We start from the raw sequence: 23,997 nt of genomic DNA on the forward strand, positions 1-23,997 counted from the left end.
ATTTGTAGCAATGAAATACATAAACTTTTTTGTGTTTGTGTGTTTATACATATTATGTCCCTATTTATCATAAGTACTAAATGAACAAACACACAAATGAAGGAAATATGTGCTACACTAGACACATCATAACAAAAGAGAAGATCTCCAGCCACAACACATAATTGGAATACCTTTTCTTTATTATTATAAACAAAAACAAAAAACAAATTTAGGACCACATGCATTTTATTTTAATTCTCTATGAATAATAGGCAGGTATCAGTCATCTTTTACCTGCATTAAGATATGTTTGGTGAACGAATGTAAAGAATAACAATGTTTTAAATAGTGAAAAAAACTTCAGCTTTAGTTTAATAAAAAAACACAACAAAAAGTACCGATAAGAGTACCGTTAAAGTACCGGATCGTTAAGTGGTATCGATAAAAGTAGTAGTACCGTTAAAACCTTAACGATACCCATCCCTACACAGACATATGACTTAGTTTCACTTACCGCATTCGATTCATATCCGGCATCTTTTAGGGCTGGGACCGCCCCATCTATCAGTTTCAAACGATCTGCAAATCCAACGTTATATCCACCGTTTATATAACATCCATCACTGAAATGCTGTGAACAAACAGACGCACCTAAACTTGACTATCGCAAGAGTAGTGAGCTGCAGCTGCAGGCCCACAGCGCAGCCAAACTTGATGCTGCGCAGCCAATCTTGATGGTAAGAAAGTCTCACTTGGTGGTTGGCCCGTGGGCAGGCTATTTATTTTGCCTTGCCGTTGGCGTGCTTTTCCAGGAAAATTGCCCAATAAAAGGAATAGAATCCCTGTTAAGGAACAGGGATCCAGACTTATAAAAAAAACTTTCAGAAACAAGTTGGATTGCTGGGGAAGAGTATCAAGCACAGAAATAATATGTCATATATCCAACTCGTTTTTTGACAAGTTAACCATGTTAAGCATGAGAAGCCTGCATGTTTAACAGAATGCATGAAACACTGTTGCATGCCCCCTTTATGCTCCAAAAAGCACAGGGATCCGTCATAAAGTAATCTTATTAAAGGTCTTCTGAAGCGAAACAATGGGCTTGTGTAATGAATGTAAACATCAGAATGTAGTAATTAAGGTCATTCACCATTTAAAGAAGCAAATAGGAGACAAATCAGTAAAACTGCCGACATTTTACAACCAAAGTAATTAATGCTTTGTTTATTTATCTACAGACCCTCCTTTGGACACCCTGCCGGAACAAAATGAATATGGTAGCCATCTAAAGTGTTTGATTATCTTATTACATTTAAATATCTCATCGTTGTTATTCATTTCACCTTTGATTCTTTTTTCACTGCAATCATTTATCTTAAAGCTTTTATTTCTTAACACTTTTCACATGTCGCATATTCTGTTTTTACATGTTGTTTAACAGGTTTTCCTTACTGGGGGATTATTATTGCTGTGATTGCAGGGATTGTGCTACTGTTTGTGGTCTTCCCCCTTCTTTTTCACAAGTTAGTGAGAAAAAAGTAAGTTAAGTAATGCAAATGAAATAATAAAGTTTATTAAAATACAGTGTTTATAGGTGTTGTCATAAAATTTATAAACTTTTGAAACTTTTTTTTTTAATAATAATTTGCTCACAGGCGAACACGTTATGCCCGAACTGATGACAGTGATGCTGATTGATCTTGGTATGTTACACCATTTTGTTTTGAGTCATGTGTGATTTATTTATTTGAAAGGGATTATCTGAAAGTGAAAGTTTACCGAAAAATGAAAACCCTGTCATCATTTATTTACCCTCTTGTCATGCAATGTACCACAAAAGAAGATATTTTGAAGAAAGTTGGTAACCGAAGTCCGAACAGCACAGGACCCCATTCACTTCTATTGGATGGGCACAAAAAGAGTAAATGGGGGGCAAGCTAAAACATTCTTTTGTGTTCTGCGGAAGAAAGAAAGTCATAGAGGTTTGAAATGACAAGAGGGTAAGTAAATGATGGCAGATTTTTTATTTTGGGTGGTGTTAGGTAAAACTTTCAGGTTGTTAGGTACAACTTTCAGGTTGTTAGGTAAACTAGGGGGTGCCAAACCTGTTCTGCATTAGGATCCAAAAATTTGTGCAAAGAGCCACATAACACACCACAGTGTCTTACAATTAGCCTGGTAATACCAAACTCTGCTACTTCGCTTTGCTTCGTAGACAGAGTCTGTATGGGCATAATTGACAAGCGTTTAATTTCTCATGGGGGGTGCCAGTTCGAGCTCTACAGATAAAAGAGACTGAGACACCCTCTAAAACTCCAAGGACCATTAAAAAGCAGAGGAAATCAACTCCATTCAAAATGTGAGCCAAACACTCTTCTTGTTCTGGCTTCAGTTGGCAAATGCCGGGAATATTCTTCAAAACAGAGCGAATAACATCAGTGACATCTGATGTGACAAATCTGTTTCAGCGAGGAATCTAGATTAGGACCTCTTCACTTAGATTTATTGAACTGGGGTTGTTAGTTTTTTTTTTCTACTAAAGAAAGAAATGCCTTTCCATGTAAGCTGGAAGTATGGTCCGTCTGTGCGCATGACACAATTTTCGAGATTGTTGTTTCTGGGTTGACTATCATTTAAATGTGATTGTCATTGTCTGATTTTGGGTCAACCTAACCAGTTTTTACGAAGAAAGTAAGAAGTTATGCATTGCTGTGATACAAAAGTTAAATATAAGAAATATACTCCTACACATAGAAAGCTTTTGTACGACATTGTACAGTGTGTGGCTCTTTATAGTTTATCTTTGTCTCTTCATGCTGAACTGGCTTGAGTGACTACAAATAGCCTTGACTAGAAAATAAGTTTTGTTGGTGACATGACTTTAAATGTCCATTTCTACCACAGGATAAATGAAGCTGCACCTGGGCATTTTATCATCACATATATAGCAATGAATGGCTTATTGGTTTTCTTGTTCTGTTCTGTTTGTCTTCAAATGTTATCATGGCTCTTGCTGTACGCCAGTTTGAATTATTTAACAGGTTTGCTACATATATTAGCCCTGTATTGAATGCTGTTAATTCAGCTCAGTTTGTATCATTTAAGCACTTGTTATGAGAAGGGAGCTACATGGTCTTAAAAAATAATATGACATATTATGATATAATATATGACATTTAATATGTTTAAACAATAATACATTCAAAAAGTATACTTGTGACCCAGTCTGAAATCCCGCCTAAATTAATATTTTCGGTTTTTTTTAGATTTAATGCAATGTTTATACAGGATTTAAGGTTCAATAAGGTTGTTTTTTTCACATACAGTGCATGTTTGTATCTCCTTTTTGCCCCGCCTCTCTAAGCATACAGATTTTTTACAAAGCTTATCACTCTGAAAAGCGAGGTGTGCTATGATTGGCCAGTTAACCAGTGCGTAGTGATTGGTTGAATACTGCAAAGCGTGTGACGGAAATGTAACGGCTCTTACCATATTTGGAACATCAGGTTCCAAAGCAATTTTACTGACAGGTACAATTTACTAGCATATACTATTTGGCAGTCTGAGTCAAATCATACCACGAACTGACGTAGATTTGTGGGGGTGTGGTTACACGATGCGTTTCAGGCAAGTCTGGGTGAGAATTTGCTTTTAGCTAGAATTCATCCTTTGTTCCGACACTGTAATTTTTGCAATCTTACGTGTCTAATACATGCATGGGCAACTTAAAACACACCATAGACACATCAAAACACGTATTCGCCCCATATGACCCCTTTAAAGGTTGAGTGTGTAAAATGTTGGAGGATCTATGACAGAAATGGAATATAACAGACATAACTGTCTTCAGAGCTGTATAAAGACCTTACATAATAAAGTGTTATGTTCTTATTACCTTAGAATGAGCTATATATATCTACATACTTCGTGGGTCCCTTGCATGAAATTCGCCATGTTGTGTCAGCCGTCAAAGTGCCACGAAAGGAACGGGGAGGGGTGGAGCGAGCCATTGGCAAATTACAGCCTCGTTGATAGATTTCACTGACTGGTCCTTTAAGTCATTTTTATGTAATCCTTCATAATGTAAAGAACATTCTGTGAAAAAATAACGTTGATCTTTCTAATTTTGACTGACTAAGGCCAGATTTTAATGGTTGATATCAAACTTCGATGCTAGTTTTCTTATAATTTGATCAGGAGAGTTTAGCCTGGTTTTCACAGTCTGGGTCACAATTATATTTAAAACCTAATGTTGGGTTGAAATAACCTAGCATTTTTATTGTATATACATGTTTAGAAATATGACTTCTATTTACATTATAGTTAAAAGGGGGGTTACAAGGCACTTTGTGAGCATGCACAGTAGTTAAAGTGAGAAGACTCAACAACTTTAGTGTGCATACTAAGGGTAAAGCATTGTGGAAGCAAAGAAACTGTAGAACCAAGGCGAGTATTTTAAATGGCTGCTGTGGAAGCAAAACAGAATGAAATGCTGTGCCAGTGAGTACACAAACCCAATGTATTACTATTCAAATCCACTCAGCATCTAGCAGTTCTTTACAAAATATTAACACAGATGTTGTGAAAAACAGATGTAATTGATGGGTGCCATCTTGTGCTATTGTTGTTGGCAAAATAAACTGCAATGGTTCTCACTATGTGCAATGTAAAATGATGATAAATTCATGTTAATGAAGGTATATATAAATATATGCAATTAATTATATTATACAATTATATTCATTATCTAAAAATATAACAGGCCTTTATGTTGATATAAAAATGCATACTATGTGCAGTAGTATGATATGCATAATACTGAAATCCATTTGCTCTTCTGGTTGAAAAAGATTTGTTGTAGGCGTTTGACATGTCATGCATTACTGTACGACTGCTTTTTTAGTGCTTTCTACTGTACCTTGATTTATTTGACTATTTATAGCAACATGTGATGTACCAGGTGCCAGGATTCATGTCTGTGCTCAAAATAAATGTATTTGAATGTGGAAATTGGTGTGCCTCCGTTAATCGCCTCATTTTATTGCCTCAGTCATCTTCCTATGAAATGCTTATTTTCTAATTGAAAATGTATTGGATGCATTAGCAACATCATTGAAAGGCATCGCAGTATTTACTATTTACCTTAATATTTACAGACCACTTTCAAAACACTGGTTATCAACAGTAACCTCCTCAGCATTCTGCACTTAAATAAAGTAAATACACAATAATATGTCAATTATCTCTTGTTTGTATTTTGTTCTGAAGTTGAAATACTGTACTAAATGAGGTGGTTGGACTGTTTTATCTTGCAAAATGGTGTTAAGACAGTAATGTCAAGAGAAACTTAAATTGCTGTCTTGCTGCAAAACGCTAAATTGTGAACTAACTTTGACCATTTGAAAGGGACGGCATTAGTCATCGCCTCTGACTCCTCCTTGCATGCTTCAGTAGACCTAAGTTTTTAATAACCTGTCACATAAGAAACTAAATCAGAAGCCCTGTATTAGGGCACCAAAAAATGATCTGTATACATGTTGTAACATTTGATTTTTCTTTCAGATACACTTCATTATTGCCAAATTTGCTTTGGCATATCTGCAATCCAAAAAACAAATCCCATCCAGTAAACAAGCTATGTAACATAATCTTTCTGCAAATTAATGGATAAATGCTCACTCTTTGACGAGCAAACTTGACATTCCAATTACAAAACAAGGGCAATATATTGTTTACTATTAAAATTTAAAGACCACATTTACTTCCTTGTCTGGAAAACACCAGCGATCTGGTATTTTTATTTATACAAGGGGAATGTCCAGAAAAAATGTTTTCCTACCTTGCAAGTGTCAATTTAAGAAAATATCTGTAATCCAAAATGTGTAGTCCTCTTTATCCAAACAGTCTTGCTCGTCTGCTCCTTTGTTTTTAAGGTATTTGCACTGTTGCGTTGATTGTTGTTATGTAATACAAACATGACTATGACGTAACCGCTGCAGCTTTGAACTCCAGATTTACAGATTGCAAGCAGGACAAGATGTTTTTTTTTTTATGGTCGCTATTAAAAAAATGTATCTACTCTGCATTCTAATTCACGTTTATCCGGCAGACACTGCGGTCATGCGTTTGAATGTGTACGCCGCTTCTCAGACCTCACCCGTGTAATTTCCTCATTTTGGCTATGTGACACAAATTTATTGTAAGTTCACACTTTTCTTTTCTCAAAATGTTTACATAATTTTATAAATGAGCCACTCAGCACAGAGAACTGTGCTAGTTAATCTGTTTTAGCTTGTGTAAACAAGCTAAGATGAACAATGGACTTATTTTCAGGACAGGACGTGAGTCATGAACAGCTATCACAAACAAACACAGACAGCACATTAGGAATCAATCTTAAAAGTAAAAGTTTGAACTGGGTTGTTTTTACTGTTATTATTGTGTCTTGGTAGCTATGTAAAGTATTTAGGACAGTACATTAAATAAAAAAGCGGGTTGTGCATTGTTGAATTCTTTGACATGTCGCGTGGGGGGCTTTTTTCGTCATAGAATTCTATGGCCCGTCGTCGAGTAGGCCTTCTAAGAAACACTTTTTGTAATTCTAGGATCTCGAAATGTGTGATGTGGGTTATCATGACTCACACCAATGTAAGAGGTGTTCACATGTGTTCCTCTGATGTGGAGAGGTAGCTGTTTTAGTAGTGTATAGCACATTGTTATGTTTTAGTGTTATCGTGTTCTGGTGGTGTCTGTTTGAAATACATGTGTTTTTACATCACGTTTCATTGTCTTTTAATTGTGACAACATAATGATGCTAAATATATTTTTCTACAGATTATTTAAATGATGGTTGAGTGTTAAACGGCTGATTGTTTGTACAACTGTTGTGCTTACAAATAATAATGATCATTAGTCCTAAAACTTGACTGAAAATGACATTTCACTGTCATTCATTTATTTAGGAGGGAGCTACAAACACTACACCTTAAGTGTCCTACATTGGGCAGTGTCCCACTATAGGGCAATGCACCCTAATGTACCCTAATGTGTAGTATCAGGTATTATTTGATGTAAAATGTCCAGGTAAGCACTTCGACTGTAGTTTTTTATTTGGATTTTTCTGCTGTGGCTTTTAAATTATTTTAATATACTGCCTGCTTCTTTAAAACAATCATCTGATTGTGTCCAGGGAAAACCACGTCATGGATGGCATATCCATGATGGCATATATAATATAGAACAAGTGTGGTATCGTGGGTTCACCCGAATCCCTGCTTTTGAAAGGGTAATTTTCTGTGGTATCCCCACAATATTTATAAAAAGTTGATCTGTGCAAAAAAACTGAACGTTATTGTCTTATCTTCGAATGAAATCAAATCGCATTCATGTACCCCACGCACTCAGAAGGGCAGGATCCTTTGTAGTGCGAGTTCTGGAGGGAGATGAAGTGCTGTTTCTCCATGTTTAATTAATGTTGTGGAACATTATGTAGAATTTATCTAATTTCCTTTAGTGTGTCATGACTCATAGCTGATAAATTTAGGAACTCTTTACTTAAAAAGCTGGCATATATTTTACTTTGCCACCTAATTATGTAAGTAAAATTGAACTGATTTGCATGGGTAATATTTTCTAACACTCAAGAATATTTCTTTCAGAGTACGTGTGTATTGAATGTAGTGCGTTTCTGAATTCAAAGATGTGGAGTCTCAGGAAGTGCATTTCTTAAGCACACTATTCTTAAAATCTCTCAACTTATTACAAATGTTATTGGTTTGCAGGGAAAGACCACTGGCAGGCTGCCTGTTAGCCCTTGGAGTTTCCACTGAACCAGGGTTCAACTGGCAGCCTGCCAATCATCCGATGGTCCAATTCAAGTTTCATTGTTGATGGTGGTCATGTGCAGTCACGTGTTGGAATTTCAACATTTAGGCATTTGGCAGACGCTTTTATCCAAGGCGACTTACATTGCTTTATCCTATACATTTTACATAGGTATTTGCAATCCCCTGGGATCAAACCCACAACTTTGCGTTGTTAACGCAATGCTCTTACCACTGAGCTACAGGAAGAAGAAGAAAAGACAGAAAGTGGATACTTAAAAGCAGATCTCCTTACACGTGACATGAGATTATTTATTATTTTATATACAATTTTTGTCCACACTGGATTCGCTTCGACGCGACAAACTCATAGGAACAAGCAGGACGCCTGTCGCGTCCGATGTAGTTACAACTGCAACACAAACAGCCAGTGAATGAGGCTCCCAAATAAGAGAAACTTCTTCCTCAAACTTCAACAGTCAGAATTGTTGTTGTTTACACCTTTTTTGATTGAATTAACTACTATTTCACGACTATTTTTCTTTAATTTTATGCATTTGTTCACAATTGAACAGTCAAAGTGCAAGAAGGACAACTGGCAGAACTGGCAGTGTCAGTCAAGTCTTGCAGAGGCACATTGTGTTAAGATGAAATTGCTGAAACGCTGTGCAGCCCATAATAGAAATAACATTGCATCACAGTTTGCTATGAGGCTTCACAGCAGACGGCGGGGCATGTCCAAAATTATGTTCTGGAAGGAGGTGGAAGTGCCTGATAATTATTAAATAAAATATACCTGTTAAATAAAATGTATGCATCAAAAATGTCCATGCATAGTGAATGTCATAATTTGTTCAATAAAGCAAATGCGCTGGTGACGTCTGGAGGATGCGAACCCGTCTCTGGGCTTACCGGAATGTGACGCAAGAGGAGGGGGGGAGGGGAGCCGCGATCACATGTTCTTCCGTATTCGTTAAGTCAGTTCAAGGCTGACGGCTAATACTACAAGACCTACTGCATGGATTTCTTAGGTAAGACTTTGATTAATACTTGTTTATTTAACCCTTGTTCATACCTTTCAACTGCATAACTGTTGCGGCTACAAAATGTCTTTCGGCAAACATTCAAAGCGCACGGCGGTTTTGTTGTCAATTGTGTGCTGAAACGATTTTGCATGTATCTGGAATAAAGAATATTCCCTTTGTTATATAGAATATATTTAGAATAAAAACACGTACACATTTTCATAAAACTGTTATTAGCGATATTGCAGTGTTGTTAACGTTTGCACGTGGCGCATTTGTGTTTTTTCCAATAGATATGATCACTTATTCACGTATACATTTGTATCTGCATTACATGATTTCGCATATCACTTAAAACACATATTTAGCGTGCAGTCCGAGGGGAGCGGTCCGAGCTCGGGATTCCCCCTTTGACGAAGGAGTAAATGTTGCAAAATCTGTCACGGGACATAGGTGAGGGAAGGGGCTTATTTGATCGATTACAAGACCATGCCCATCACAGTTGAATACACTTGTCTTTAATTCGTTAGCCTACTCCTTAAACCTATTTGTCATATACAGTAACGAATTTGTCCTGGATGTGAAAAGACAAATTGGTAAAAGTGCAATTACATTACACAGCCTGATAACTGTTGTTATTATGTAAGAACTTTCAGTCTAGCAATGAGTCAAACGTTTAAAGACTGTTAATGTGCAAAAACTTCCTGACTGTTTGTTTCATTTCCAATAATGTCCCCATGGGTTTCTTTGTAGGTTTAGTTACAGCTCTGTGTGGGCTTTTCAATCTGCTGTTCGCTTAAAACTGGCTCAGGCACAGTCTGCTTAATCTGTTTAATATGTGCTTAATCTACAGTAATTGTTCTTAACCCGTATCATCCCGTAATGTATACTGTGTCAGAGCATGAGTATGGGTATGTCAAATATCACCCTTCATAGGATTGTTTGTGTTCATAACAGTTTTGGTAAAGTAAATATATTTACATATTTAAATTATTCGTTTTTTTGTGTGTTGTCTCGTAGCTGTGACCGTGCTGCTGTGTTTTTTTCTACTAACGTGTGGATTCCCAGATGACTTGAAGTGTCTAGGAAAGCGAAAGAATGAAATCTTTCAACATCAATTCCACTTCCAAGTAACACCTGACATCAAAGCTCACATGCAACACTGTGAAGCCCAATGGCTAGTCGAAGTAATTGCTTAATATGTTAAAATTGCCCACTCCTACAAAGATTTTCTAATTGATGCCCTATTCTGGTTTCCCACATTTCATCATTGTCTTCCTTCTGATCAGGAAAAGGTGGTGGCATTGTATGATGGCAGTATACACTTTGAGTTTCCCATAGTTAATGCAACAGCAAACACTGCCATCATGGAGGTCGGCTCTCAAGTTAAATATATTCTTGACTGCCCCAAAATCAATGTAAGTTTAATATCATTTGTTAAAGGCTGTATATACTGCCATATATAGCAGAACACTCATTATGGGGTAACTGTTTTTGTGTTGCAGGTGCTCCTGAGACTGTCATGCTCTTGTAAGTTTAATGGATTGATCGACTCCATTTTAAATATGTTAAGAATCTATAGTGTATTTGGTTGGGGTTTAGACCTTAATAATACGATTATAGATCCAACACAACACCTAAAGTGTGAGTCTACCACGGGTCTCATTTGTAAAACTATGAATAGGATCCTTACAAAAAGTGTACGTGCACCCGAAAGCCCTAAATTGCATACGGCAAAATTTTTCAGACTTATAAAACCGTGAGGATGCACACCTTTTAGCAATATTTGCTTTATAAATCAAAGGTCACCTGAAAGTGTGCATACGTAGATCAGCCTCATATCCCGCACTTTACGCGCCCATTTTTACCCGTAAATAGTCAATGCAAAGTACCTCGTGAATGCTGATTCATATATTAATAAGCCTGGCATCCAATCCGGTTGTTAAGCATGACCATACTGTACATATATCGTTTCCGGGTCCAACCGCTATCAGATGCCATAGAAAAAAAACAAAAAATTATGTGAAACGGCAAAAAAAAAACCGATCCCATCCTATATCTCCGTAACGAAATCACACATGGCCACACATATTATTCACAAATTAATAATTGTTATTATTATTAATAATTCATATTATTATAATTATATTAAAGCTAAAGAAGTTCTCTGCATCATTTAAATGTTTACTGCATTTAGACTGATCCTTAACACCGCATTAAAACCACATCATTGCACTTCTGGTTAGACCTAAACTACATTTCGTTACACTGTACCTGTATATGTGTAATGACAATAAAGTTGAATCTAATCTAATCTAATCTAATTATTAATTATGCATGAAACAAGTATAACTCAATACAAGCACAAATAACTGCAGATCTAATCTTCATGATAATGTGGATCTTTATGGTATGTTTAATTGTGTGTGAGGCATTAATGCTTATAATCGTTTTTATAACTCTTACTTTCTGAAATCTAACTTCTCTCTAACTCACCATATAGCCAAACTGCTCTGTCTCTAAAATTTCCGTATGCATGGGTCAGAGTTTGCGTGTAGGGGCGCACAAGATTGCTTTTTTTAATCCCCTCTTTTGCGTGGGAAGTGTCGTACGCCTCTTTCAGGGCATGTTTTGTGTGTGCGCAACGGTTATAAATGAGATCTCCACAGGTTTTTCTTTACAATCAAAGCTAATGCTGATGCTTTTTTCTATTGTTTACACATTTAGCACCACAAAATCTAACAACTCTTGACCCCCTGTCTGCTAATGGGCCGTCTATGAATGGAGGTAGTGTTTTTTAAGGGTTTCCCATTTGTTTTTCTCCGTCATTTATTTTATGTTTGGGTTTGCCTCTGTAATAAATTTATGTTAAAGAGATACTTCACTCAAAAGTGAAAAGTCTGTCATCATTTACTTACCTTTGATTTGTTCCTAATCTGTATACATTTCTTTGTTCTGAAATACACAGTGAAAGACATTTGGAAGAATGTTTATAACCAAAGATTTTAACCCCCATTGACACCAAGCTTTCCTAATTGTCTTCTTTTGTGTTCAACAGAAAAAAAAAATCCTACTATGGGAGTCGACAGTGGTTAAGATCTGTTTCATTATTATAAATATCTTTCTCCGTGTTCATCAGAACCCCAAAATAATCCTTTCTGTTTTTACTTTTTTTTAGGAGGTTTTCCTTACTGGGGGATCGCTATTATTGTGGTTGCAGTGACTTTGTTTCTGTCTGGGATTGTCTTTATTCTTGCTCGCAAGATTAGAAAAAAGTGAGTTACTATAATATTATGTATATGTAGTTGCTGAAAAACAACACAGTACTAATATTTTTACACATATCTTACGATCAGTTAAAACTAGTGGTGGGCCGTTAACGGCGTTAAGTGAGACTATTATCGCGCGTTAAAAAAAATGTCGCCGTTAATCTATTCTCAAAGTTGGGTTGTGAGCTGGGTCTATACTACGCAAGCTATGATGACTTTCACCTTGATATTTTAGCGCGGATGTATACCACCTTAACTGCACTGTACGGGGCGAGAACGAGATTTTTCAACTCGCGTGATTCGCGTCATTCGCGGAAGCAGAAGCAGCCTCATGATCTCATAACCAGTGTTTCATTCGCGTCCTTAGCGCAGCCTCATCATCTCATGACCAGGGCTTCATTCGCGCGATTCGCGCAGCAAGTAGGTCTATTGGCTCTTTTCATTAACATATAAATCACTCGCGCTTGAGGCGCCATTCGCGTTTGGTCTAAACACAACATAACGTTACTGTGAAATTACCGCATCAAACGTGACGTGCTAACATGCTATGAAGCCGCCGGGTTTGCTTCAGGGAATATTAATTTTTAAGAAGCTTCCCAATAGAAACATCGACAAGACTAAGGTTGTTTGCACATTGTGCAATGCGGAATTGGTTTAACAAAAACACTTTCTCTCAACAGGTAGTGGTCTAGCTTTAGTTGAAACCAGTAACTTTGTATTGAGATCTAATGTATTATGGCTCCTGTATGACATATCGCTTGTTGCTCCCTCACTCTTTGTAAGTCGCTTTGGATAAAAGCGTCTGCTAAATGTAAATGTACTGTAGGAGCTCTTCCAGTCTCAAGTACCACCTAAACGGAAATCATCCCTTAGCTAATGCGGAAGTAAACACAAGTTCATCTTATTGAACATAATTTAATTTTCATCACCAATTATCATAGTAGAACAGCTTTCTCAAGCAGTTTGTGATGCATTTTGGAAACAGGAGATGAGCCCCTGGTCTAATGCGCCACCTGGCTTGAGAAACCCGTTCTCAAAGACTTACTTTTAGTCATTATTTGGGTAGCACACATATTCTGAATGCCTTCGGCAGAATTCAAATGGGCCATTTTAATCTAGATTAATCTACAATACAATCCTTATAATATTTGTGTAATAAAAGCTAATTTTAGTTTTTTTGGTCTGATCTTCTGTTTTCAGGTCTGGGTCTGGGTCTGAGTATGTTCCTGCTGGTGGAGAATTCAACCTTTGATCCTGGTATTTAACAATTTTGTATTACAGAAACGAAACGCATTCAACATAAATAGATAAACCTATTCTGCATGAGTAAAACAAGTTAAGAAACTACACAACACTCAACAGTGTCTTGAAATACGTTATGGGCCTAATTACATAATGCTGTAGTCATATCTGACAGATAGGCCCTATCAGTTGTGGTTTGTATTTTAACTTTCTTAATCAAATCTCAAGGGATGCTTTCCACATTTGTATCAGTGAAGTAAAAACTGATGCACAGAGGATTCAGACTTTGGGTTTGTGGTCACATTGGGATGTCCCTCCAAGGCAATCTTAGCCATGATAGGTGTGTGAAATATATCAGTAATGCTTGAAATTTATTATGTGAATATCTTGACCTCAGCTGAAGTCACATTTGCACATGCCCAAATGAAACATGCCAATATATTAATCCTCATTCGACTTCATGTGGTTTATTCATGAGAAAAATATGAGAAAAATATGTCAACCATACTGACATAACTTTGTGTTTCTTTTATTCCAGATTTGTTCATGACTATCTTGCTGCTCGAAAGAATTAACACATGATTTGTAAAGCTTGGTATTGGCTAATTGAATGTTGTTAGGTTCAATATCCATAATTTAAGCTCTTGTTATGAGATAGGAGCTACCTGGTCATTATAAAAATGTATTTGTATATTATTGTAACTAATACAACATTTTATATTATTTATTATAACATGATATCAATTGTTTATATTAAACATATATACATATAAATATATTTTATTATTTTAATATAATATGCCTTTATTTATTAAAATGTTTATACATTTTTAAATAAATCTATTTATATACATTAACAATGATTAAAATATGCCACTGTGTATTTAATAATTGGATTGCATGGGAGTTAGGGAGCACACAGTTCTAAAATGGGGACAGTTTAAGTGAGTTACATACTGGCTGAGACACAACAACTTCAGTGTGTATGTTTTGTCATGGCAACGTTACAACCTAGGCAAGTATTTAAAATGGCTGCTGTGGAAGCAAAACAATGAAATGCTGTGCCAGTGAGTACACAACCCAATGCATTAGTAAAATCAAATCTGCATCTAGCTGCGCTTTATAACAGGCCTGAATATTAACACTGATGTTCTGTAATGGAATTCCCCAAATGAACTGAAACTGTTCTCACTATATGCCATGTTAAATGATAATACATTTATTGTTCAATACTTGGAATATTATATAATTATATTTAGTAATATAAAACTGTTTATGATTATTTAAAATACATACTATGTGCAGTAGTATATATATATACATATATACCAAAGCCCATGTGATCTGCTGGTGAAAAAGGGCTGTATGTTGTAAGCATTTATACCTGTCATGCATTTCTGTACAACTTGTTTTAAATCATTCCGGCTTTCATTTATTTTACCATTTATAGCCTGTAATATCCATGCGCTTATTACTGGTGTCTTTAAATAAAAGTTTATTTTAAAAGGTCTAGTGGATTTATTTCTATACATCTGTACAGTTTACAAAACAATTGAGCGGCAAGATTTATTTATCTATTAATGTTAAGTGAGGCTCATGAAAGACATGAGTCCCTTATGAGCCCACTTTAAACCACAGCAAATAGAGCGATCTCAGATTACAACATGTGTTGGCAAAACATCAATAAATGCGCAAACACATACGTTTAACCATGCATAATGCCTTATCTGCTTTTCCAAACATTAGGCACATGGTAAGATTAAAGAAGTGTCAAGGTTTTAACTCTGGAACTGAAAAAACATGTGATCTTTTCCTGGAAGGCAGTTGATTTCTCTGTCAGGGACTATTTGCCTTGACGAGGGGAGTGGTTTTGCATTGTTATTCTCTTTTTACAGATGTCACCAATTATACTATGTTCATTGGCAAGTTTTCTCATTAGTAATGATAATACTATAAAGATTCATTTTTTAAAAATCATCGGTGTAAGTTAATTTAGCGTCAAAGGGAAGTTTATTCAGGAAGTTGAAAAGGCTCTGGTGTTAATGTTTTTCCTTGATCTAAGAATAGAAAGTGATTCATTACATATTGGGTTATTATAGTTCATTCTACTGCCATTTTCATTACTTGGAGATGGGGTGATGCATGAGGTGACTTTAAGGAGCCAATCATGTGCCAGATGATGTAATTTAGATGTTATTGCTTTGGTTATTGGGGGGACCTGTGTTTCCTGTGCGATTTGAAAACAGTGCTAACCACCAAGCTTCTGTACTGTCTGTTTCATGTTTATGAATAAAATAACATTATACTGTCTGCTTTGCTGGCCCAACAAAAAAAATCAATATTTAAATTTTCTAAAGTAAGACCGAAAGAAATTTGGTTTCAGCTCTAAGTGAAGTTAATTTAGTTTGTCTCAAAAGAAATATCAGATTTCATAAAAAATGTCTATACTTGATTATCCTTGTTAACTCTATGTTGAAACACAAGTTCCAATGTAACACAATACTGCTGTTTTACAACAACAAACAGTAAAACAGTTTTTTATACATTGTATCAAGCTCTTCTTACAGATTACAAGATATCAAGTCTTGTCTCGAAATAGAACATTAGACATTGTTTTCATGTAACAAGACACTAAAATCATACAATTTAAACTGAAATCATAATTTGTTTGTTGGCTTTATAATTACAGTGATGTAAATACGTTAAGCAACATTAGGCTAACTGCCTAAAATATTGTCATGACATACATTTACATTTAGTCATTTAACAGACGCTTTTACCCAAAGCGACTTACAGAGAGTTCATGGAGCAATAAGAGATATGTCATACAGGAGCAACAATACAATAGGTGCTAATATAAAGTTACTAGTTTCTACAAAAGCGAGACCAATAAGAGAAAGACATAGGGTTAGTTTTGTTTTTGTTTTTCTTACAAGTATTAACAGAAGAAATGGGTTCTAAGTAGTTTTTTTAATGTTGTGAGAACTGTGGTTGACGGGACTGAGTTAGAAAGAATGTTCCATCAGGAAAGAGTTGTGAAGGAGAATGAGGGGCAAAGGGATTTACTGAGAAGTAAATGGAATGCAAGAAGCCGCTGGTTTGCTGAATGCAGGGTTCTTGATGGGGTGTAGGAAAGTACTGTAAGGGGGTGTGAGAGTATGCTGGTGCAGATCCAGGCCTGTAGGCCTGTTGGCAAGCAATGACGAATTCCGGTCTTCCCTTACAATAACTATCTGTTGTGATGTGTAATTATTTCTAGATAGTTATAGAGATATTTGTATACTCTTCAGACTAGAACGCTGCTCCTGTAATCCCCACTGTGTTTAGGATTGAGTGTTTAGTAAGTTTTGTTCATGATTGTGAACAGAATCACATATTCGCTACAAATCCATTGCAAAAGAACAATATTTTTCAATTTCTCATTTGTCTGTGGTTACAGGCGTCGCGTTCGAACATAGGCCTAATAGAATGCAGGCTTGGGTTTGATTGTTTGTTCATGACAGCTTAGACTGTGACTGTAAATTCCTGCATGAAGAGAACATTTCCAGACTGACATCTGTAAGGAAATAAGACTGTGAATCTGAAAATCTGACCATCACACTTGTCCTTTTATGACAATTTTAGGCTATTTACTTAATTTGCAATCTGCAAATGAGGATGTCATGAAAACAAGTATCTGAATTATAGGTGTGTCTAAATAATCACGGGTAGGCCCATAAGCGTGAGGTCACAGCCCGGAGACGTGTGATACAAGATGTGTAAATAGTCCTGCCTGTAAAGTCTGTCACTTTAAAAAAAAGGTGCAACTAAATCTGTTCATTGAAGTGTTCTGTTTTTTTAGATTATTGGGTGTTACAAGGCCCAGATTGTAGACGCAAAAAATCTGTTGAATTGATTTATACCTTGTAAAAAAATACTACACTTTCATTATCAAATTAATTAAAATATTCATATGGGCTTGGCTATCACATATCACAAGCATAGCATTATAACCACAAGGCAGCCCGTTGTGATACATTCCCCAATTTTTGAGATTGACACATTGATTCTACTCAAGATTTGATCAAATCAGTTTGACAAAACTCCTGCTCAAAATCATGCCATTTCAATAGCCCTGAAGTCATGATTTTAATATGTATGCGGACACATTTGCATATTATACAATGAAAGGGTGACAGCAATCAATGTCCCATATAAACAAAGTCTTATTGACTATTGAATACACATAAAAGAGATGTGTAATAAAACGGAGATTAAACTGCCAAGGCACTACGGTGGCCAATGCACCTGGCTCAAGTGCAGGATGTGTGGTTCCACTGGAACAGTTGCACAGCACTTCAGGACTGCCTCTTCTTGATGATTTTTGTTTTATTAATTAATACAACAGATTTGTTTTATGCCTTGCAAAATGTTCACGGAAGGCTATGTAGCGGCCGATCATTTGCTTTACCCGCACAAGTTAAATTTTGCCCTTTTAAAGACAACGACAACACTGATGGTGTTTTTACGCCGACTAGTTCATAAAGGCGGACAAAACTAATCTGAAGGCTTTAATACATAAGTGTAAATCCAATTTACAAAAAATGAGATATGTGCCAACAACCACAAATTTTTTTTTTTTGCAGTTTCAGGTGTTCGCTAATTTAAACTATCCATCTACATAGCATGATGATTAATTTTACATTTTTCATAAAATCAGTTCATTTTCAAAGCACAAAGCCACTAAATAAGCAAATCCTTTTTTTGTATATTTAATATTTGGATTTCCAACTTTGTCTTTTAAATCCCTTTCGAACAAATAACTTGTAATGTTTTAAAACAATTAATTGCCAAGAAGTGAAAGAAATGTGAAAATACCATTCAGAATATAAATCAATATGCCTATATTAAAGTATATAAAGTAAAATAATATAATCTATTTAATATAAAAAATCTATGTAACATATAATAATTATCTTTATTAGAGCTCACTGTAATGCAACTGGCCTATTAAAGCATTAGGTTTATGTATTAACATAATTTAAAAGCCTATCCTAAAACCGGTTAAGCAAAATTAACTTTATTGCTGCGTGTGAATCTCTATTTATAGCCTGGGGAAAGCCAGGAAAATCCTTAGGCTACGTCAAGTGGAAGATGTAATAATATAAATATTAATATATTGTAGTCTATCTGTGGCCTGGTCCATTGGTTCTAAAAAGAAAAACTTATCCGTCTGGGTCAAAGTGCCTAATTATATGGCCATGGCTATTATTATTATAATTATTGTTGCTACTGTTGTTATTTTTTTGACAAAATAATATTGTTGTTATTATTAATCCTTTTAAGCTCCTCATTCTTCAAAGCCGCAAAACAGACAATCTGCGGTTTATCGGGACATTAGTCATTTGGGGTAGGCCTATTTTCTACAAAACCACATTGACACCCGATAACAAATATTGTCTTCATTTTAAGAAAAGTGAAGGATAACAATCGGGTAGCTGGCTAAATTAAAACATTTCTGCATTTAAATATATCCAAGCAGACGCTTTTATCCAAAGCGACTTGCATGTAATTTTACCATACCCGTTTGTACATCATATTTACTTTACTTTACATTTTTTACTATACAGCCGGGTTATTTATATATATATATATTTATATGCATATTAATTAATCGTTTAGAAAGTAAATCTTATTTTATTGGCATTGTGTCTGTACTAGAAACTTCCAACACCAAAGAAAATTCCTTGTGTGTGCAAGCACACTTGGCAATAAAGCTCTTCTGGTTCTGATTATTTGACTGTGGCCTATTCCAGATGTCTTCAACTACTTTTCTTTGAGTGCCAGATTCCAAAATTAAAAATATAGGGTGCCGGGCAGTTTTCACCATATTCTCATTTCTTAAGTTATTTTGTATTACTGTTATTTATTGCATTTTGTTTCTTATACTGATTTTGTTGCTTTTACTTATACGTTAATTATTAAGTCATGCAATCAAATATTGCTTCCATTATTTGGCTTTTATAGATGTTTTTTTAAGAAGATTTTTGTGAAGATATTTTAATCAATGAAAGTCAAATCAATAAAAGTCAAGGACGTTTATAGGCCCACATTCAGCACAAAACTGATCAATGGCCTTTGTGGCGTTAATCTGGCGTTTTCTAAAGCGAATCAATTGGTCTGAGCAAGAAACCGAACGCTAATACGGTATTATCACATCTTCGGGTGCATTCCAATCGCATTCATGAGCCCCGCGCATTTACAAGGGCAGATCCTTTGAAGTGCAAGTTCTGGGGGAATATTAAAAGCTGTTTTCTTAAATATAGCTGTTTAAATGATACACAATGAATGCAGTAATTAAAATAAAACGGTACCCTTTATGCACCGAGGAGCACCGAGGAGCTGTGTCTGTTATTCAGCTCTTTTTTGGTTAATTATTTCGTTATGGTAATACAGCCGAATGTTCATATGACCAGTTAAGATGTACAGCTGTTCATGTTATTCACAGAATAGGTTTAAATGATTAACGTTTTGCATGTGCTTTTATAAAAACGCTTTCTCAGTGCAATATGGCAATGTTTTAGCTGTGTAGTTTACGTGTAGGATACTAAACAACATGCAGAGCGAATCGAATCGAACACATTTTTGTTGTTTTGACGTTTATATTCAAGCTGTAAACTTTTTCGCTGCACCGTAACTTTCACAACTTTTCATGACTGCAATTAAACTCAGATGTCACTAAATGCATGTATAGATAAAGGTTTGTTTCATGTTCTCTGGTATTATTTTGCAATTCAAAGGAGCAATGAGCAGCTGAGGTTTCGTTCATATGATATTTAGGCCTATATATTGGCCATTAAAAGGCTTCTTTTCTATTACTTAAACACACACACACACACACACACACACACACACACACAGAGAGAGCGAGAGAGAGAGAGAGAGAGAGAGAGAGAGAGATAGGCTAGTAGACATTTCACGTATTATTCTGGTTTTACCAGAATGCAAAAATTCAATTCTATTTAAATGTAGGCTATCACATAAAAAGGTTACATTTACAGCTTGAAAATAAAGTACAAAACGCGTTGTTTATATTGTCATCCGCGTAAGATACACAGCAAAAACATTGACATATGCCCATGTGAAAGCGTTTTTATAAAAGCACATTCCAAACGATAAGCATTTTAGCCTATCGTGTGACTAACAACACTTTTCCATTCACTTGTTCGTAAAGGCCACGGTATGTGTACCACGCCCACCACGCCGCGCAGTTTTCACAGGAAGTACAAGGAGCACCGGCAACGTTCTGAGAAGAAGTTGAGCCATGACCACCCTGAGCGGTTTCTTCATAGTTTTTTGTTCGTGTATCTCTCTTTTTGAGGTTAAAACGTTGGAAGGTAAGATGGCTGTCTACCCGTTTAAATAGAAAGTTTTAGTTTACATTGTCCATAGCAGGTGGACTTGGTAATATAAGCGATTACATTTGCTTGCTAGAAATGCTCCATTCAAACAAGTTTGCGCTAAATTCTGTTTTCCGCCGAAATGGAGCCTTTTACATGAAATTGACAGTATGTGATGAAACGTGACTTTTGCAATATGATATTACAACTACATGTGACCGTAAAGTGCGGTTAGTTTAATAATGTTTATCGCGGTAGATCATGGATGTGTTGGAATGAGAAGAGGGGAAGAACACGATTTTTTCCTGCCCGACGCTGTGGCCAAGGATTACACCGACAGCTGTGATGCAGAATGGAGCGTTGATGTAAGTAGCTACCTGTTGATCTCAGATTGGTCTTGATGGTGGCTATATCATTGTGGTCTTTCCTTACAATTCAGTATTTTATACATGGAAAATCAACAAGCATTATTTCGATCGTTATATAAAGTTATACTTTCTGTTAGATTGGTCGTAAATGTAGCCTATAACTCCGGGTCTCTGACATTGGCCCAGCTAAACGCTTTCATAGATGTGGTATATTTTCTGTGCTGGGAGATTTGACTTGGATAGTCATTCATTCATTAATTCATTTCAATGTTTACAAGCTTCTCATCTTCAACATTTTGCAATTCTCCCCTAGCAATACACAGCAATCCTGGATGGAAAAACAATCAACTTTAGCTATCCCTTCAAAAATGTAACTACATATGGAATCAGTGTGAATTACTGTCCAGTTTCAGTCAAGTATCACGTCAGTTGTCATGTGAGTTCAAAATCATACTTCTATTTAGGATAGATTTATAGTTTCAATCGAACATTTCAATACTAGTAATACATCTTTTTCTTGTAGGTTTTGACACATAGCCTCACATGTTCCTGTAAGTAGCTTCCCTTTCTTCCCTTTAGCAGACGCAACAATACCTGTATGCACTGACAATATTTTTTTATTTTTTAGGCACGAACAGCACCAATACAAAACAATCTGTTAATATAACAACTCTGCTATCTACCGGTCAGTATAATATTCCTTCTGCGTTGTTTCAACTCTCATGATTTATTAATTAGTTCTAATATTTAAACATTTAATGGATAACATTCATTAAGTATCAAATTCGCTGAATGTTATATGGGTCAATGACGTGACATGTATTTTTTGTGTCCAAATTCATTATTTTCCTAAAAAGAATTTGAATAAATACATGTCATATATCAAATGGATCTACAATATGTCCTTTATAAGAAACCCTTTTCATTTTATTGAAATTCAATGGATTTTTTGAGTTTTGGTGTTTGAAAGACCAAAAATGTCAGGTGGTGCGACCGTCCGAACATACAAACAGAGAACAAAACTGAGAAAAAAATGTTAATTTTCTCAATACAATTCTTAATAAAATATTTTGGCATGATTTTATGTTAAATTTCTTATATATGAGGGGAAAAATACTCAGTGCTAAATACATTAAATGTATATTATTTTAAATTAATATATGGTCGCACCACCTGACATTTTCTTATTTGTCATTGACCCATATACATTTATCTAGAACACATCCTACAATTTGTACAGGTTACGTGGCCAACTTTTGTGAAAATAAAGGAGTATACTTCTCCGTATCATTTTTAGAACATTTTAAAGACCAAATAAACTAAAGCCAAAGTTAAGGCAGAAACAATAACCTTACTACTATCCGTGCAGTGCAGTAAAATGTCTTTAAATCTGGCTAATGTAGAATCTGATGACACTTTGGAGAAAAGTCCTTTAACAAATTACGATGCAGATGTACATTGCTAAAAAATGAAACGAAACAATGGCTCCATAAAAGAGCTATGAAAATGCAGCAAATCTGTTTCTCACCAGACTCCACTTTTTCCTAAGGTTGGAGCCCAGATATTTCCCACATATCAAATGAAAAACAAAAAGGAAATTAAAAAAGCAGTTAAAGATTTTTTCCTTGTCACAATAGACCAGGGCTGCATTTCCCAAAAGCATTGTTAGCTGATCATATAAACAATCATACAAGGCACTTTAGACGTATACAAGTTATTCTTAAGGAACTACTTTACAGCAACTTACTGTATAAGTAGTAATAAGAAATTTATAAGCAACTGCTCTTGAGTTTGTGTATATCTTGATAAATGCATTATAAGAAGAAAGAGTTATGTGGCCAGACTGGTCACCGCGTAAAACCACTGTGAAATAACACGTTGTATTTACAGATGCACCATGGAGTTCTGGATACAAGAGAAATCACTGTAAGTATAATGTCTGTAAAGCTAATTACAGCTAATTACAAAGAGTAACTAATTACATTTATTTGTGAGTTTTTGTTTACCAATGAACCGTAATTCAAATGGAATAAAACAAATGTTGTTATTATCATACATAAATTACCCACCCATATATAATCATAAAACATATATGTACTTTTAAGGTTCAAAAATCTGTATGGTGTGTAGAATAATTGTGATGCACTTGTAGTTTATGCCTATTTTATTATGTATGACTATTTATGCTGATACATCTGTGTACTGTAATGTTTAATTTACAAGTTTGATTAAAATGTCCTCTCTAGATGCTACTTTTGCTGTTTGTTTTGGCTGCATATGCCTCATTTTGATCTTTATCTGGAAAACAAAGAGGTATTGTATAGCATTAATTTCATTTGCACAAAACCGGAAATACATATCTAAAACATTTGTTTATTAGTTTAACGACATACAATCTTTCATTTTCTTGCTCTGATTTATGTCCTACTAATAGAGGCTCTGCTGCTGGACAAAACCAACCCGATTCATCAGTATATTCTCCCTAAGCACCAGAGTTTAAGGAGGAAATGACCAATTATTATACGACGTGGAGTCTATACATAATATTGTAATGTAACAGAATATTATATATATCATATCAGATATCATGTCAATCATAATATAACATTTATTATATCATATATAATATAATATGGTATTATAAAGAGCAGGTTTGATAGACAAGGCTTAAGTGATACTTCAGGCCTGAATCAAGGTTTCCCCATGCTTTACTCTCACCCTCATGGCATCCGAAATGAATATGAATATCTTCTTGAAGAATAATGCAGTCAGAGTTATAATACGTATCCTTTTACTTCCAAGAGGTGATTGGGAAATTTTGATTCAGGCAAGCATCACTTTAAGGCTAGTTTCAGACTAAAATGAAGGTTTTAACGGGGCAGTTTCCCGGACAGGGATTAGCTTAAAC

General features: G+C 35.4%; 1 long non-coding RNA gene across 1 annotated transcript in view; it reads right to left on the reverse strand.

The window, feature by feature from the left end:
- Nucleotides 1-7,098, reverse strand: part of LOC130432784 (uncharacterized) — a 32,138-nt gene extending 25,040 nt beyond the window's left edge. The window contains exon 1 of the long non-coding RNA XR_008908484.1: nt 5,822-7,098. This is a non-coding gene — a long non-coding RNA (uncharacterized LOC130432784). The remainder of the gene's footprint in view (nt 1-5,821) is intronic.
- Between the last annotated feature and the right edge of the window lie 16,899 nt (nt 7,099-23,997).

Source organism: Triplophysa dalaica, chromosome 12 (assembly GCF_015846415.1).
Source record: "Triplophysa dalaica isolate WHDGS20190420 chromosome 12, ASM1584641v1, whole genome shotgun sequence".
In the NCBI taxonomy this organism is placed as follows: Eukaryota; Metazoa; Chordata; class Actinopteri; order Cypriniformes; family Nemacheilidae; genus Triplophysa; species Triplophysa dalaica.